This window comes from Rutidosis leptorrhynchoides, chromosome 4 (assembly GCF_046630445.1).
Source record: "Rutidosis leptorrhynchoides isolate AG116_Rl617_1_P2 chromosome 4, CSIRO_AGI_Rlap_v1, whole genome shotgun sequence".
NCBI lineage: Eukaryota > Viridiplantae > Streptophyta > Magnoliopsida > Asterales > Asteraceae > Rutidosis > Rutidosis leptorrhynchoides.
In genome coordinates this window covers 641,825,660-641,840,701 of record NC_092336.1, presented here as the reverse complement: position 1 = coordinate 641,840,701, position 15,042 = coordinate 641,825,660, and the positions used below count along the sequence as shown (strand labels likewise).

General features: G+C 33.4%; 1 long non-coding RNA gene across 4 annotated transcripts in view; it reads right to left on the bottom strand.

The window, feature by feature from the left end:
- Positions 1–5,276: 5,276 nt before the first annotated feature.
- LOC139904343 (uncharacterized) overlaps positions 5,277–15,042 on the bottom strand; it is a 41,921-nt gene continuing 32,155 nt past the window's right edge. For 3 of the 4 annotated variants that reach the window (XR_011778741.1, XR_011778740.1, XR_011778739.1), the window contains 2 exons: positions 5,627–5,694; positions 5,277–5,531 (listed from right to left, as the gene is read on the bottom strand). This is a non-coding gene — a long non-coding RNA (uncharacterized lncRNA). The remainder of the gene's footprint in view (positions 5,532–5,626; positions 5,695–15,042) is intronic. The other variant, XR_011778742.1, reaches the window with a different exon arrangement.

Sequence of the window (15,042 nt, the reverse complement as noted above, 5' to 3'; positions counted from 1 at the left end):
GATTAACATTTCCGACACGATAAGCAAAGTCTGTAAAACTGAATCTCAAAATTTTTGAACTACTTTTATATATTTAAATACCCTTTGGTTGTTTTTGATGATTCACGAACAATTATATGTAAATAGATACATATATACTATAACTTGAAAAAGTAACAATGTATTAATTGTTTGATACCGTACATTAAACTTATTGTTTTAAATATCTATTTGAATATATATGATAAGTTGAAATATTTATTATTAAAATTAATTATAAATAACTTCCAATGTGTATTTAAAAATTGATTTATGTATATCAAATAAAGATATATACATATATATAATTTCAAGTTATTTAGTAAACGATAGTAACATTCGTTTGTTAATTCGATTGATATTTAGATAATTGAACTAAAACATTTAAGATGAACAAGTAAAACACTAATTTGCTACAGTACCCAAAATGCTACAGTGTTTTCGAAAATCACTATTTGCTACAGTGAAATTGACTTTGCTACAGTGAATTGCTACAGTAAAACACTATTTCAAAATAAATAAAAAAATATATATATGTATATGTATATACTACGAGACGATGATTTATAGAAGCAAATAACCAAAACACTTAATTGATTAAAGCTACACTTAGAGTGACATAGTTATCAATGATTAAGTTCATATTTTGACAAAGGTACGAGTCACGAAACGAAAAGTACTAGTTTTCTCAGCGTACGAAAGGGCGTTCGAAAAACCGGAACCGGGACATAAGTCGCGTAATGACGTACGACTTATCGGAACAAAAATTACAAGTCAACTATGCACATAAATTTAATATAATATATAATTAATTATATAAATTATATATATTATATTTATATTTATTTATTATGTCGACAAGCTAGATTACAAAAACAATGTGAGTTGGAAAACCCACCCATGCGATCGCATGGGATTTGGCCTAGGGAGCCATGCGATCGCATGGCAGTCTGGTCCAGGCCACATCTATAAAAGCCGATGTTTTGTGCTTCTGATTTCATTCCTACTCCGTATTATATTTATTAATTATATTATTATTATTATTAATTATTATTATTATTATTATTATTATTATTATTATTATTATTATTATTATTATTATTATTATTATTAATATTATTATTAATCTTAATATTATTAGTAGTATTATTATTAATTAGTATTATACATAAAATACTACGACGAGGTCATGAGCGTGTCACTTTCAAAATGGTTTTCAAGCGGGATAGAGCTAAGGAAATTATGGGTTATTGCCAAGGAGATTATGGATAATGTTCAGGGGTATATTTGTGAATCAAACCTAGTGTTTATCATCTCCGTTGCGTCTACGTACTTTCCTACAATATTGAATCTCAATATTGATACGTTGAAATCTACGGTTATTTGGTAATCCGTGTTTCGATCACATTTTGGTGAACGACTTATATGCTGCTAAGGTGAGTTTCATTGCTCCCTTTTTAATTGCTTTTGCAATATATATTTTTGGGCTGAGAATACATGCAATTTATTTTAAACGCAATGGATACAAGTACATACTAAATTCTACACTGAGTTTGAACCGAAAATTCCTTAGCTTTGGTAACTAGTAACTGCCGGTTATAAGAACTGGTGGGCGCGAGTAGTAGTATATGGATCCATAGGGCTTGATATCCCCGTCCGAGCTAGAGCACTAGCCTTTTAACGGACGTATGCTATTTGAGAAGCATACACGTTGGTTTGCGTGTATTATTAAGATGATTATACAAAGGGTACAAATTATATATACGTTAAGTTTAGTTACCAGGGTGCTCAATCTTGTAGAATATTTTGATAAACGTTTCGGATGAAACAACTGAAATCTTGTGATCCACCTTTATATACAGATTATACGAAACATTAAAACTATGAACTCACCAACCTTTGTGTTGACACTTGTTAGCATGTTTATTCTCAGGTTTCCTAGAAGTCTTCCGCTGTTTGCTTATATGTTAGACAAGCTATGTGCATGGAGTCTTACATGACATACTTTTCAAGGAAATGTTGCATTCACCAAATCATCACCATGTATCTTATTTTGACTGCATTGTCAACGGAAGTATCATTGTAAAGTATTATATTACGATGATTGTCTATATGTAGAAATCATCAGATGTCGAAAACCTTTGATTTAAATATTCATTTATGGTGTGCCTTTTCAAAAGAATGCAATGTTTACAAAACGTATCATATAGAGGTCAAATACCTCGCAATGAAATCGATGAATGACGTATTGTCCATATGGATTTGGAGCGATCGTCACATCGGTCGATTATGGCATGGTGATGGGCACTTAGCCCAAACTTGATTCATGGATTAGCTTTTGGCGCGAATGTCCAAACGAAGCCCGATACGCGAAAACGTCATTACGCGATTAAATCTTTGGAAGAACACGCACACGCGAAAAATAAAATATAGAAATACTTTATATACCCATATGATATAAAAATATCATAAATAAAATAATTTGGATTCGAAAATCACAAAAGTCTAACTATTGGTTTGAAGACCGAAACGATTTACCAGATAGAAATCCACGATACGTAGATACGTACAAATTTAAATACGAACACATATATTCATATAACACATAATAATAATAAGGAATATATTATTACTAAAATAATAATATAAGTCATAGAATTGACGTGTCACGAATATCAATTAACAGACGTTAAATATAAACGAAAAAAAATAACTGAAAAAGTAGGGTCGTGACATTAACAAAATCAAAACCATTATCTATCCTTATAATCTCGACTTTTTTTTTATCAAACTGACTAAACAGAAAATTTACAAAGTAAGCAAAGTTCTCAAAACTTCATCTTTTGTTTTTAAGAGATACACCCAAAACCTAATAGTCATCAACAACAATCATAAAATATTCAAAACCATCTCTACTAGTCACCCTATAAGGGGCCTCATAAGTCCATATGAATTAAATCGCCAACATCTTTACTAACATGATTACTTAAAGGGAAAGGATCTCTAGAATGTTTAGCTTTTAAACAAATTTCACAATGAACATCATCAACTTCTGGTCTTAAATTCAAATTCTTTCTATAACATTTAAAACATGACTAGTAGGATGTCCAAGTCTACTATTTTAAATCATAGCAGAGTCAAAAAAGCAAGAAATCACATAATTACAAACAACATAATCACCTTGCTTATCATCAATAATATAAATCTACCATACACATTCTCAGCTCCCAGAGATACTTTCGTTTTCAAATTCCAAATATAGTGTTTAATGCCATCAAATCCCCCAAAAAAAATTTATGATCCTTAACAAGTTGATTAACAGATAACAAACTCACACAATATTCATGAACAACCAACACATCATATAAAATAACCTTATAATTTAATTTTAAATTCCCAATTTTTTTAAGCTTTAGTACCATTAGGATGAGAAACTTGTAAATTTAAATCAGTGATATCAATAACATTTTCAAGAAATTTATCGGAAACGATCATATGTTAGTTAGCTCCAGAATCTATAAATCATCCATAATTGGGGTTATTATCAACATAAAAATTAAATAACATTTTCATTAAAGAACACATTCATTTTCATAATAGTACATGACATGTTAGACTTTTCTCATGACTCATCACTATTCAAGATTTTCAAAAGTCATCATTTGATCATTAATAAAAGACATAGAAGAAGCAGAATCACCAGAAGTACAAGGATTGTCAACAGAAGAATCATTAAAAACAATATGATTTGAATTAAAACTTTTATTTTGATCATTATTAGTGTTGTTATTGAATTTCTTGTAAGAAGAAGGATAACCAATAAGTGTATATCTGTCAAGAGTATGACATGTTTATTACATTTAGAACATTTTTCAAATCTAGGAAAGAAAAAAAAAAGTTACAAGGTGGATGGGCTGACTTCTCGACCGGACGAAAGAAACAGAAAAAATGATCTTCTAATGTCGGTTAATTTATTTTGTGCTCTTATTTTCGTTGCTTTTGTTTAGTTTGTATCAGTGGCGAATTTAGGTGGAGACCCGTGGGGTCACGAGACACCGCTAGTTTAAAAAAGTTTAGTAGAAAATATCCCGTAAATTGTATAGAACATCACTAAATTTAAATGTATGACCCCATATATTTTTCAAATCAATAGTTTTTCTTTTAAATTATATAGGATACGACTAGATTATACTACTCGAACCCATATATTTTTCAAATTTATAATTTTATTGTAAGTAAACTATCACTAAAATAGCATTTTAATATAACAAATACTGAAAAAAATTTGGGACCCCATTAAATTATAATTCTGGAATCGCCACTGGTTTGTATCACTATGGCATTTTAGTGTTTTAGCATGGTGTAGTGAGTCTGTTTGAAATACTTTTATGTAGGTGGAGTAGTTTGAGGTTTTTATTTGTAAGTTTTGGTGGACTTGGATCGAATTAGCGTATATTTAGGTTGGTTTAGTTCGATTTTAACTTTTTTGAGCCTTTCGTTTTGTTTGTTGTTATGTTCTTTGCTTCTATCGATTGGCGTCTTTCATCTATTAAAGATGTTCTTCCTAATTTTTTTAAGAGTGATAATGTTATTAAAAAAGAACACTGCGACCTGCCAAACTAGTTATTAGTCACACAAATCCTTATTAAAACCTTCTGCACATACTCCTCGTTCAAACTCTTGATAAAATTCCCAAAGTCTTAAATATAAACTAGTGAATAGACCCGTGAATTCACGGGTTTTTAAATAAAATATATAAAAATCAAATTTAAAGTGACATTAGTACATTCAGTTTATGAATAACATATGAAATTTGATTAATTTGAATGTGACAACATAAAGAGTATATACGTGTACGTGATAAATAAACAAATTGATAAATTGATGTTATTTAGTGCAATTTAAGATGTGAAAAATAAATAAAATTTGAAAATAAAAAACATATGAGTGCCCATATACATTTGTAATACCTATGTCAGTCTGATTCAAATTAAACATAAGACAGTATGATTCAAATTTAAGATGAATATAAGACCAGTATGATTCAAATTTTAAGATGAATGTGGATAAATATAACCCATTAATACCTACGTCAAATTCATAGTTTTGAGAACACCATAAAGCTTTTTAACATGTGTTTAAAATGAAATTATATTTCTCACATAACCATCAAAGCTATTATAAGCAATAAGCTATAAGGTATAATAAATAAAACAAAACCTCAAAGCATTACCTTATTAAGCTGAGAACATGCTCAATATTTATCATTATACATATAACTTTCTTTAAGAAATGTATAAAAGAGAAATAGGTCACCAAGAACAAATAAAAAGACTAATCTCCATAACCCAGATTAAAGACCTCCACACTACAGAAACTAACAAATGAAGAGTAAAAAGCTACCAAAACGAACACATACCCACAAAGGAAAGAACATATGACCAATTACCCATTCTACCAAGACTTGATCCGCTCAATTGGTAATTCTCTCAAAGTGTTTTCATTTTGTCAACCTGAATGACAAAAAAAGAATGAGTCACCGCTAGTTATAATTCGTCAATTCATAATTAAAATGGTAAGAAAAGATTACATAGTGATGAGAACAAACCTTTAATCACCAAATTAACAAATGTTGAACATCCTCCAAACTTTTCATATTCTTAACTTTTCCCTGTACTAAACTTAAAATCAGAGTCCAATGAAAAACACCAGATTTAAATTAACAAATATTAGAAACGGTACTAAGTTTCTATAGATTGAATATGTGCAGTTTAACGTTGATTATTTCACAACATGTAACATCTTTTTTCTTAACTACGGATAAAAGATGTAACATGTAATGGTTCTACTTACAGCAAGAATTGAACAACTTAATAAAAACAGTGAATGGATTCAAATTTCTATTTTATATCATAATAGGCAAAGCAATCTACAATGAGTCAAGAATTAGCACTTGAAATGTGCAGACCGAGAATTATGCCAAACAAATAAAAGTCGCAGTATTTCAAGATTAAAAATTAGAGGTATTTCTGATGCAACACACCTTCCAACTCCATGACGTATAATACTCCAATACTATAATAGAGCTAAAGTATAAAAAATCACTAAACGAATAAATTAAAATTATAGATAACCTGAAAATGAAAATGTATATATGGTTGCATCTTGTAGAAGAACAACGATTATTCATGGCAGCTGTACATTTATAACACATATTCCACGGCAAGCATATATAGCAGCTAACAGGAAAAAAAAATCTATAAATGTTGGAATAAGATCTGATGAGTCAAAATGTTTTGCAGGAAGTTAGAGTCTGGAAGTTAGAGTCTGGAGATGCAAGTTGCAGAATCTGTTTGTGTGAACGGTTTAATTACTTGGTAAAGAAGCTATGGGAATTCTGGAGATCTGGATAAATATTTAGAAGATCACGTTTTGATTTGATATTATCTCTAGAAGATAAACACTGATTTATTTAGAATATTAATAAGTTTTAGTTTATCTTTTCCTATCTTTTAGTCAAGTAGTTTTGGAAACCAAATCTTGGAGATTTGGTTTAACCTTGTATAAATAGGGGTACGATGTTCATTGTATTTTGTATCTCTCAAGCACGATTACTTTGTCTTTCATATTATATATCATTCGTGTTCTCTCAATTTTGTTCATATAATTTGTATCTATTGTTTATTGAGAGTTTAGTGTTCATAATCAAGTTATTGTGAACTAATAACTGGTATCAGAGCGGGTTTGGTGTAAATCCAATTCGGTAATCTTAAAACGATCCATATATTGTTCAAAGATGTCCTCCAGTACCATCCCAACTCCAGTTATGGCTGGTAAAGGAGTGCCAATTTTCGATGGCACAGACTTTGCAACCTGGAAACTAAAAGTTCTATGGTTTCTTGGTTCGATTCATGAAGATGCTGAACAAGTCCTTACAGTAGGACCTATTATACCTGGTACAATGGTTGAAGCTGTTCCTGCTACAAGTACTGCTTCTGCTCAACCTGCTTATCTTCGTGAAAAACCAAGAGATAAGTGGACAGAAGCAGAAGCCATAAAGTTCAAGCTTGATAGCAAGATAAGAAGTATTATAGGTAATGGTGTTACTGTTCCAATTCTCAGGAAGATCAGTCATGCTAAAACTGCAAAAGCTATGTGGGATCTCTTGCTTAATGACTATGAAGGTGTCACAGTTGTTAAGACTCAGAAGAAAAAGAATCTGATAAGGTGTTATGAAAATTTTGCTGCTCAGCCTAAAGAATCATTGAGTGATCTTCATTCAAGATTCCAGGTTCTGATTAATGATCTTGAAAGTGTTGGTGTAGAGAAAACACAACAAGTGTTGTGTCAAAAGTTCATTGAACTGTTACCTTCAAACTTTGAATCTGTGATTACATCAATGGTAATCAGTGAAAAGATAGACACTTATGAACTAAGTGAGTTGTTTGGCATATTGTCAAACTTTGAAGAATCACAGTTGAAGAACAAGATCAATGCTAAGAGAGTTGTTAAAGATCCAGAAGCTGCATTGATAGCTACTACTAAGAAGAACAAGCAATTGTTCTCTAGTTACTCTAGTAGGGTTGATTCTGAAAGTGATGAGACCTCTGATGATAGTGATTCTGATGTAGATGAGGAGATTCAGGATCTGGAAAGTCAGGTGGCTCTTTTGACTCAAAGGATTGAGCAGAAGAAGTTTGGTTTTAAGAAGGGTAAAGGCAAGAGTTCTTTTGATCCAAAGAAAGCTAAATGTTTCAAGTGTGGCAAGGTAGGTCATATAGCTGCTGATTGCTGGTCCAAGAGTGAAGGAGGTTCAAGTTTCAACAAACCTGTTGACAAAGCAAGAAAGTATAAACTCAAGTACAAGAAGATGAAAGGTGAAGCAGAAAAGTTGAAGAATAAAGAACAGGAGAAAGCATTGTACACAGAAGCATGGGAAGATGAAGATTCATCATCTGATGATGAAGAGGATAAGTGTCTGATGGCTATAATTGAAAAGGATAGTGAGTCTAGCAAGTTTGAGGAAGATTTGAAAGCTATTGAGAAGATGGATAAAGACTCTACTTGTAACAAAGGTTCTGCCTATAAGGTACAAAACTTTGTAAACTATCTTAATAATGAAAAAGTGAGAATGTTTCAGTATTTGTTGCTTGATTTCAATTGGTGCTTAGAAGATAGTGACAGGTTAAGAACACAGATCATTGAGCTTAAGAACACCATCAAAGATAAAGATGCTGAAATTAAAGTATTAAAAGAATGTGAGGTAGAACTTGACACATACAAAATGGCATATTCAGAAGAAACTAAACGGTTAAATACTGAATTAGGAAGATCAATTAAAAAGGCAAACCATTATGAAAATATTTGCAAATCTTGGTGTGTTTCTTCCAAAAAGAATTCTGATGCTATTGCTAAGCAAGTACCAAATGATGTCAAAGCTATACTTGGTGAAAACTACACATTAGATAATAATGTGGAAGTTGATCCTATTATATTTAAGCCTGACATTTTACCAAATACTTTTATAAAATTTGATGGTGAGAGAAAAATTTTAACTAATGCTTTTGTAAGATCAACTGAGTTTGTAAAATCATTAGAACCTGTTAAACCTTCAGAGACTATAATTTTAGACTGTAGAAATCCATCAGAGTCTGAACTATTGAAACCTTCAGACTCTAACAGTTTAGTCTCTAAAAGTGAAAGTGTATGTTCTGACCTAGAATCTGACACCCAAGAATCAAGTAGCATAAGTGATACTGAATCATCTTCTGATAGTGTCACTTGTCCAGATCCTAAATGGTCAACTAAAAGAAAGTCAAAGTCAAAACAGGCTAAGACTATTAAAAAACTGAAAAGGAGAATTTCAAAGCTTAGTGAAAGATTAAAGGGTCAAGAAAAATTCTCAAAATCATCTTGTTTTCCTGAAAATTTCAAAAAGGTATGGAAACCTAAAGTTTGTGAAAATAAAGGAGTTTTGAAAACAGTGATGGATAAGTTGATCTGGATTGGTAACAAAGCTTTTGTATGGAGAGTTAAATACACTCCATCTGAACCCACTGCACAGTGGGTTCCCCCTAAGATTTAATCATTTTTCTTTTGCTTGTGTCTTGTGTAGCAGGGTAATAAGTGGTATTTAGACAGTGGTTGCTCAAGACACATGACTGGATGCAAAGAGCATCTTGTAGGGTTTGTAGAAGAAAAGGGTCCTTCTGTGAGATATGGTGATAATTCTGTTGCAAAAACTATTGGTTATGGTACTGTTATTGCTGGAAGTGTGTCATTCAAGAAAGTTGCTTTAGTTGAAGGGTTAAAGCATAATCTGCTAAGTGTGAGTCAAATTGTTGATGAAGATTGTGAGATCAGAATAAGAAAGAAAGCTGGAATTATTTATGATCCTAAAGGAAGACCAACTCTTGTTGCCTGGAGATTTCAAAATGTGTATATGCTGGATTTGGATTCTGTTGATTCTGAAATTGAAACATGCTTGTATTCTCAGTCTGTTCCAGAACTTAATTGGCTTTGGCATAAAAGGCTATCTCATCTGAATTTTAAAAATATTAATGAGCTTTCCAAAAAGAAGCTTGTTAGAGGTTTGCCTCAGCAACCTTTCAAGAAAGATAAACCTTGTTCTGCTTGCATTATGGGTAAACAAACCAAAACAAAGTTTCCCTCAAAATCCCTAGCTACTATTAGTGATCCACTTCATATGCTTCATATGGATCTTTTTGGTCCAATGAACACTAGTAGTCTAGGTGGGAAAAGATACACTTTGGTTGTTGTTGATGAGTATTCAAGGTTTACCTGGGTTATCTTTTTAGCTGCAAAGAGTGATGCTCCTGAAGAAATCATTAATTTAATCAAGAAAGAGCAGGTTCAAAAAGGTGTTCTTGTTAAACAATTGAGAAGTGACCATGGCACTGAGTTCAAGAATGTTACTTTAATTGAATTTTGTGAAGAATCTGGAATTGGTCAAAATTTCTCAGCTGTTAGAACTCCACAACAGAATGGAGTTGCTGAGAGAAGAAATAGAACACTTATTGAGGCAGCCAGAACCATGTTATGTCAATCAAATGTTGCACTCAGATTCTGGGCAGAAGCTGTCAATACAGCTTGTTATACTCAAAACAGGTCATTAATTGTGAAGAGACATGGCAAAACTCCCTATGAATTGTATCATAAAAAGGTGCCTACTATTCATTACTTTCATGTATTTGGATGTAAGTGCTATATTTTGAATCAAAGGGATCAGCTTGAGAAGATGAGGCCAAAATCTGATGAAGGTGTGTTCATTGGTTATTCTTCTGTTTCTAAAGCTTATAGAGTGTATAATAAGAGGAGAATGAAGATTGAAGAATCCATTAATGTTTCCTTTGATGAAAGTCCCATTGAAATGGATCAATCCTCTAGTTCTGAGCATTCTGCACTTGGTGAATTGTCAAATTTAATTTCTGGTAACAGTACTCAGACTCTAGATTCAGAGTCTGAGACAGATGAATTTAATTTGTCTGGACTGAAACATTCTGCAGATAATGCTCTCACTGAAGAAGTTCAACAAGAAGATGAGCCAATTGTTATTCATGAAGATGATCAACCTTCCAATACTACTGTGAATCCTGTTGTTCCTATTAGAAAATCTTCTAGAAATATTGTTATTCCAAAGCATCTTGAAGATTATGTTGTAGATCCTACTGGTTTACCTAAAACTGGTCCTTCATCTCAGACACCTGTGTCTGATTTTGCAATTGCTAATTATTGTTTCTTCTCAAATTTTCTTTCACTCATTGAACCCAAAGAAGTAGATGAAGCATTGTCAGATAATGATTGGGTTGAAGCTATGACTGAAGAATTGACAGAGTTTGAAAGAAATGATGTGTGGGAATTGGTTCCAAAACCTGAAGGTAAAACTGCAATTGGCACTAAGTGGGTTTATAGAAACAAGGTTGATAAAGATGGTATTGTGGTTAGAAACAAAGCAAGGTTGGTGGCTCAAGGGTATAGACAAGAAGAAGGTATAGATTATGATGAGACATTTGCTCCTGTTGCTAGAATTGAAGCAATCAGATTGTTTCTAGCTTATGCCTCAGATAAAGACTTTGTGGTGTTTCAAATGGATGTGAAGAGTGCTTTTCTGAATGGTATTTTGCAAGAAGAGGTGTATGTGAAACAACCTCCTGGTTTCAAAAATAAGAAGTTTCCAAAGCATGTTTACAGGTTGAAGAAAGCTTTGTATGGTCTGAAACAAGCTCCCAGAGCCTGGTATGATACTCTGTCAACATTTCTTCTAGAAAAGAAATTTTCTAGAGGAGCTATTGACAAGACTCTATTCATCAAAAAGGAGAAAGGTGATGTGTTACTGGTTCAAATTTATGTTGATGACATTATTTTTGGGTCTACTAATCCAACTTTGAGAAAATGGTTTTCAGATATAATGTCAAAAGAATATAGGATGAGTAATTTGTGTACTCTAAACTATTTTCTTGGGCTTCAAATTAAGCAAAGTCAAGAGGGTATTTTTATTAACCAAAGTAATTATGTTTCTGATATGCTTACTAAGTTTGGTTTTAAAAATTGTTCCACTTTAAGAACCCCAATGAGTATTTCTGAAAAGCTTGATAAAGATGAATCTGGAAAACCAACTTGTCAATCAACCTATAGAGGTATGATTGGATCTTTGTTATACTTAACTGCTAGTAGACCTGATATAATGTTTGCTACATGTATGTGTGCACGTTATCAGTCAGATCCTAAAGAGTCTCATTATAAGGCTGTGAAAAGAATTTTTAGATACCTGAAAGGTACTCCTAACCTGGGTCTTTGGTATGCTAAAGACTCAGGGTTTGATCTAATTGGTTATACAGATGCAGACTATGCAGGTTGTAAGTTAGACAGAAAAAGCACATCTGGTGGTTGTCAATTGTTAGGTGGCAAATTGGTGAGCTGGTCAAGTAAAAAGCAGAATTCAGTTGCTACTTCAACAGCAGAAGCTGAATATGTAGCTGCAGGGAGTTGTTGTGCTCAATTGCTTTGGATGCAACATCAGTTATTGGATTTTGGATTATCATTAACCAAAACTCCAATCATGTGTGATAATGAAAGTGCTATTGCTATTACTGAAAATCCAGTGTTTCATTCCAGGACCAAGCACATAGAGATCAGACATCATTTTATAAGAGATTGTGTTGAGAAAGGCAAAGTGGTGTTAAAACATATTGGCACAAAAGATCAATTGGCAGATATTTTCACTAAAGCACTTCCTGAAGAAAGGCATTTTTATCTTCTTGGACAACTTGGAATGTTAAATCCATCAGCTGAAATGTTGTCCAGTAATGAAATTTCTTGAGTCTGAATTATTTTCTTAGAGTCTGGGTGACGTAATATTGTTCAGAGTCTGGGAAAGTTTACTCAAGTGTATTTTTGTGTATAAATTTGTTTCCTTCTTTCGTCAAATAAAGTTTTTTTTTAATTTCGTTTTTAGGCTAATTTTTTTTTATTCTATTTCCTAAAATAAAAGGGTCAAATTTGGTATTAATAAAGGGAGTTAATGGTAACTTTTTAAAATTTTTTGTCAGGAGTATTAATTTGATAATGATTGTGTCAATCTTTTTGATAACTTTCTGTTATGATGCATTGGGTCAATCTTGGCTGTGCAGACCAACCTGCAGATTCTGAGCAATCAGAGTCAAAGTTGTTACCCAAGAATTGAATTGAATTGAATTGTACAAATTGCCATTCTCGAGTATCTTTTCCGCCCTACACCGACACCGGGTTTAGTTGGCTCGGTAATTTTACTCGACGTGTGGTTGTTTCGAAACAGGGAACAACTTTGAATACACAAGCTTGTAACCCGCGGATGAACCGCACACTAGAGCCTTATTGGGGCTAAAACCAATAACGAGAGCCTTTTTGGTATCATTGGAATTAACGGTATACTCCACCCCATGATGTTACACAAACAGAGCAGGCAGAAGGGATGGATGAGGAAATCCCACTCAATTCAAACCCACCTTCTCCCACTGCTCAAGAACAAAATTCTTCATTAAACAACCTTGTGAGCTCACCAGCTCATACTGAGAATATTCACATGTCTGCAAACCTAGTTGTTCCAGCACCCATAGATGCACATCAAACATCTATTAGGCAAGGTGCTGCAAGTACAACTCCACCACCTCTGCTAGAGGTTGGTGAGGGGAGTACTTTAACCCAGCCTAAACCATCTAGGATAGTGAGCTTGGATAACCTCATTACAGTTACTGAATTAACCCCCTCAGATAACTTAAATCAAGTCCCAATCCTGGACTTATCAAACCAAACTCAAGACCAATCTATGGCTAAACCTACCTCAGACATCAGTCTGCCACTCCACTCTCCAAATGTCCAATCCTTACACATCCTTGCACAGGCTGCCAATGCTTCATTCAGATCACAGGATGAAGTACAAGTCTCAATAACTTCTTTGTCCAAGGATCACTCTACTTCACAACAGGTAAGTGTTGAGGACATACAACCTTTATTAATCCCAACTGGTTCTACATTGCAGGCTGAGGCACCAGTCACAGAGGTTGGCTTTTCTCAAGCTTTGACTTCTATGGCTCAGGAGTTTGATGACAAGCTTCAGGGTGTGCAGTCACAAATTAATAAACTTCATTCTAACTTTAATAATAATTTGGTTTCAAATAATGAGGTGTTGGAGGTTAGGAGGTTGGTTGGGATTGTACAGGGTTCTGGTGATATTGCAGGTTTTGGTGATCGATTGAGCAGTTTGGAGGCTAAGATGCAGGGTGTTGAAGAAATTAAAGAGTGTTTTGCTGGTTTTGCCTCAGATATCAAGTCTATTAAGGATGATCAAGCTGAAATTTGGAGATTCTTATCTGCTCTCTCTCAAGATGATGTCAAAAAGGGGGAGAAACGAAAGAGGTTAGCTGCAGGTGGTGATGGTGAGTCTTCCAAAAGGGCTCATATTGAGGGGGAGTTACAGGTTGAGGGGGAGAATAATGATAATGAAAGAACTGAAACTGAAGCTGAGGTTATCGAAACTGAAGTTGTTGATGCTGAAGTTGTTCCAATGGTTGAAGATGAGATTGTTGTTAGAGATGATGGTGATCACGCAGTTTCTCAAGAAAATGTTGAAAATGTTCAAGTTGTGGTTGCAAATGTAAGTCAAATGGGTACAGGTGATAGTGTTGACACAGGTGAGGATGTACAAATGAATGTTGAAGAGGGTGGTGCTAGTGTTGATCAATCTGGTGTTCAAACCGATGTTGGTGAAAGTGGTACTCAAATCATAGTTGGTGGTCAAGAAAGTGTTCTTGATATTGCTGCTGCTCAAGAGAGGCTGAGGTCTTTGATGAATAAAAGGTTTAGGTTTAAAAGGTATGAAGGAGATGTTGTCAGTGTTGAGATTGTGAAGATTGAAACTGAGGTGAATTTGTTATTAACCATGACCCATTTGTCTGATAGAAGAATAAAGGTGAAAGTGAGTCATATTTTGAGACTTGGTTTTTGTGAATGGAGAGGGTTGGCTGTTTGTATTCAAAGATGTGAGGGAGATAAGGAAATTGTTGATGAAGTGTTTAAGAAAGTTTGTAATTTAGTTCATCTTGTGTTTGAAGAAGGTTTTATTAGCTCAAAGGACTATGAAGTTTTCTGTAGTATGTTTAATTTGGAGATGAAAGAAAGAAGGTTTAGAGGTCATGTTGGGAGATACTCTGTTCCAGAACATTTGCAGTTTATTGATGAAAGCTATGTTGAGTATTTGGATGCCTTAATGATCAAAACGACTGGAAATCTAAGAATGCTGATTAGAGTAGAGCAGTTTGAAGGTGCTGACATTAACTTGTTGCTTGGACTGTTAACTAGGTGTACGAATGAACAGAATCATCCTTTTCGGGTTAAATTGTTGAAACATTTGGAGGGTAAGTTGCTCATGTTGAAGAAAATGAGATATATGAAGAGCAAGTGTAAGTTGATCGAAAAAGAGCTTGCAAAACTGAAGAAGTAGAAAGGGTAGTTTTTGACATCATCAGA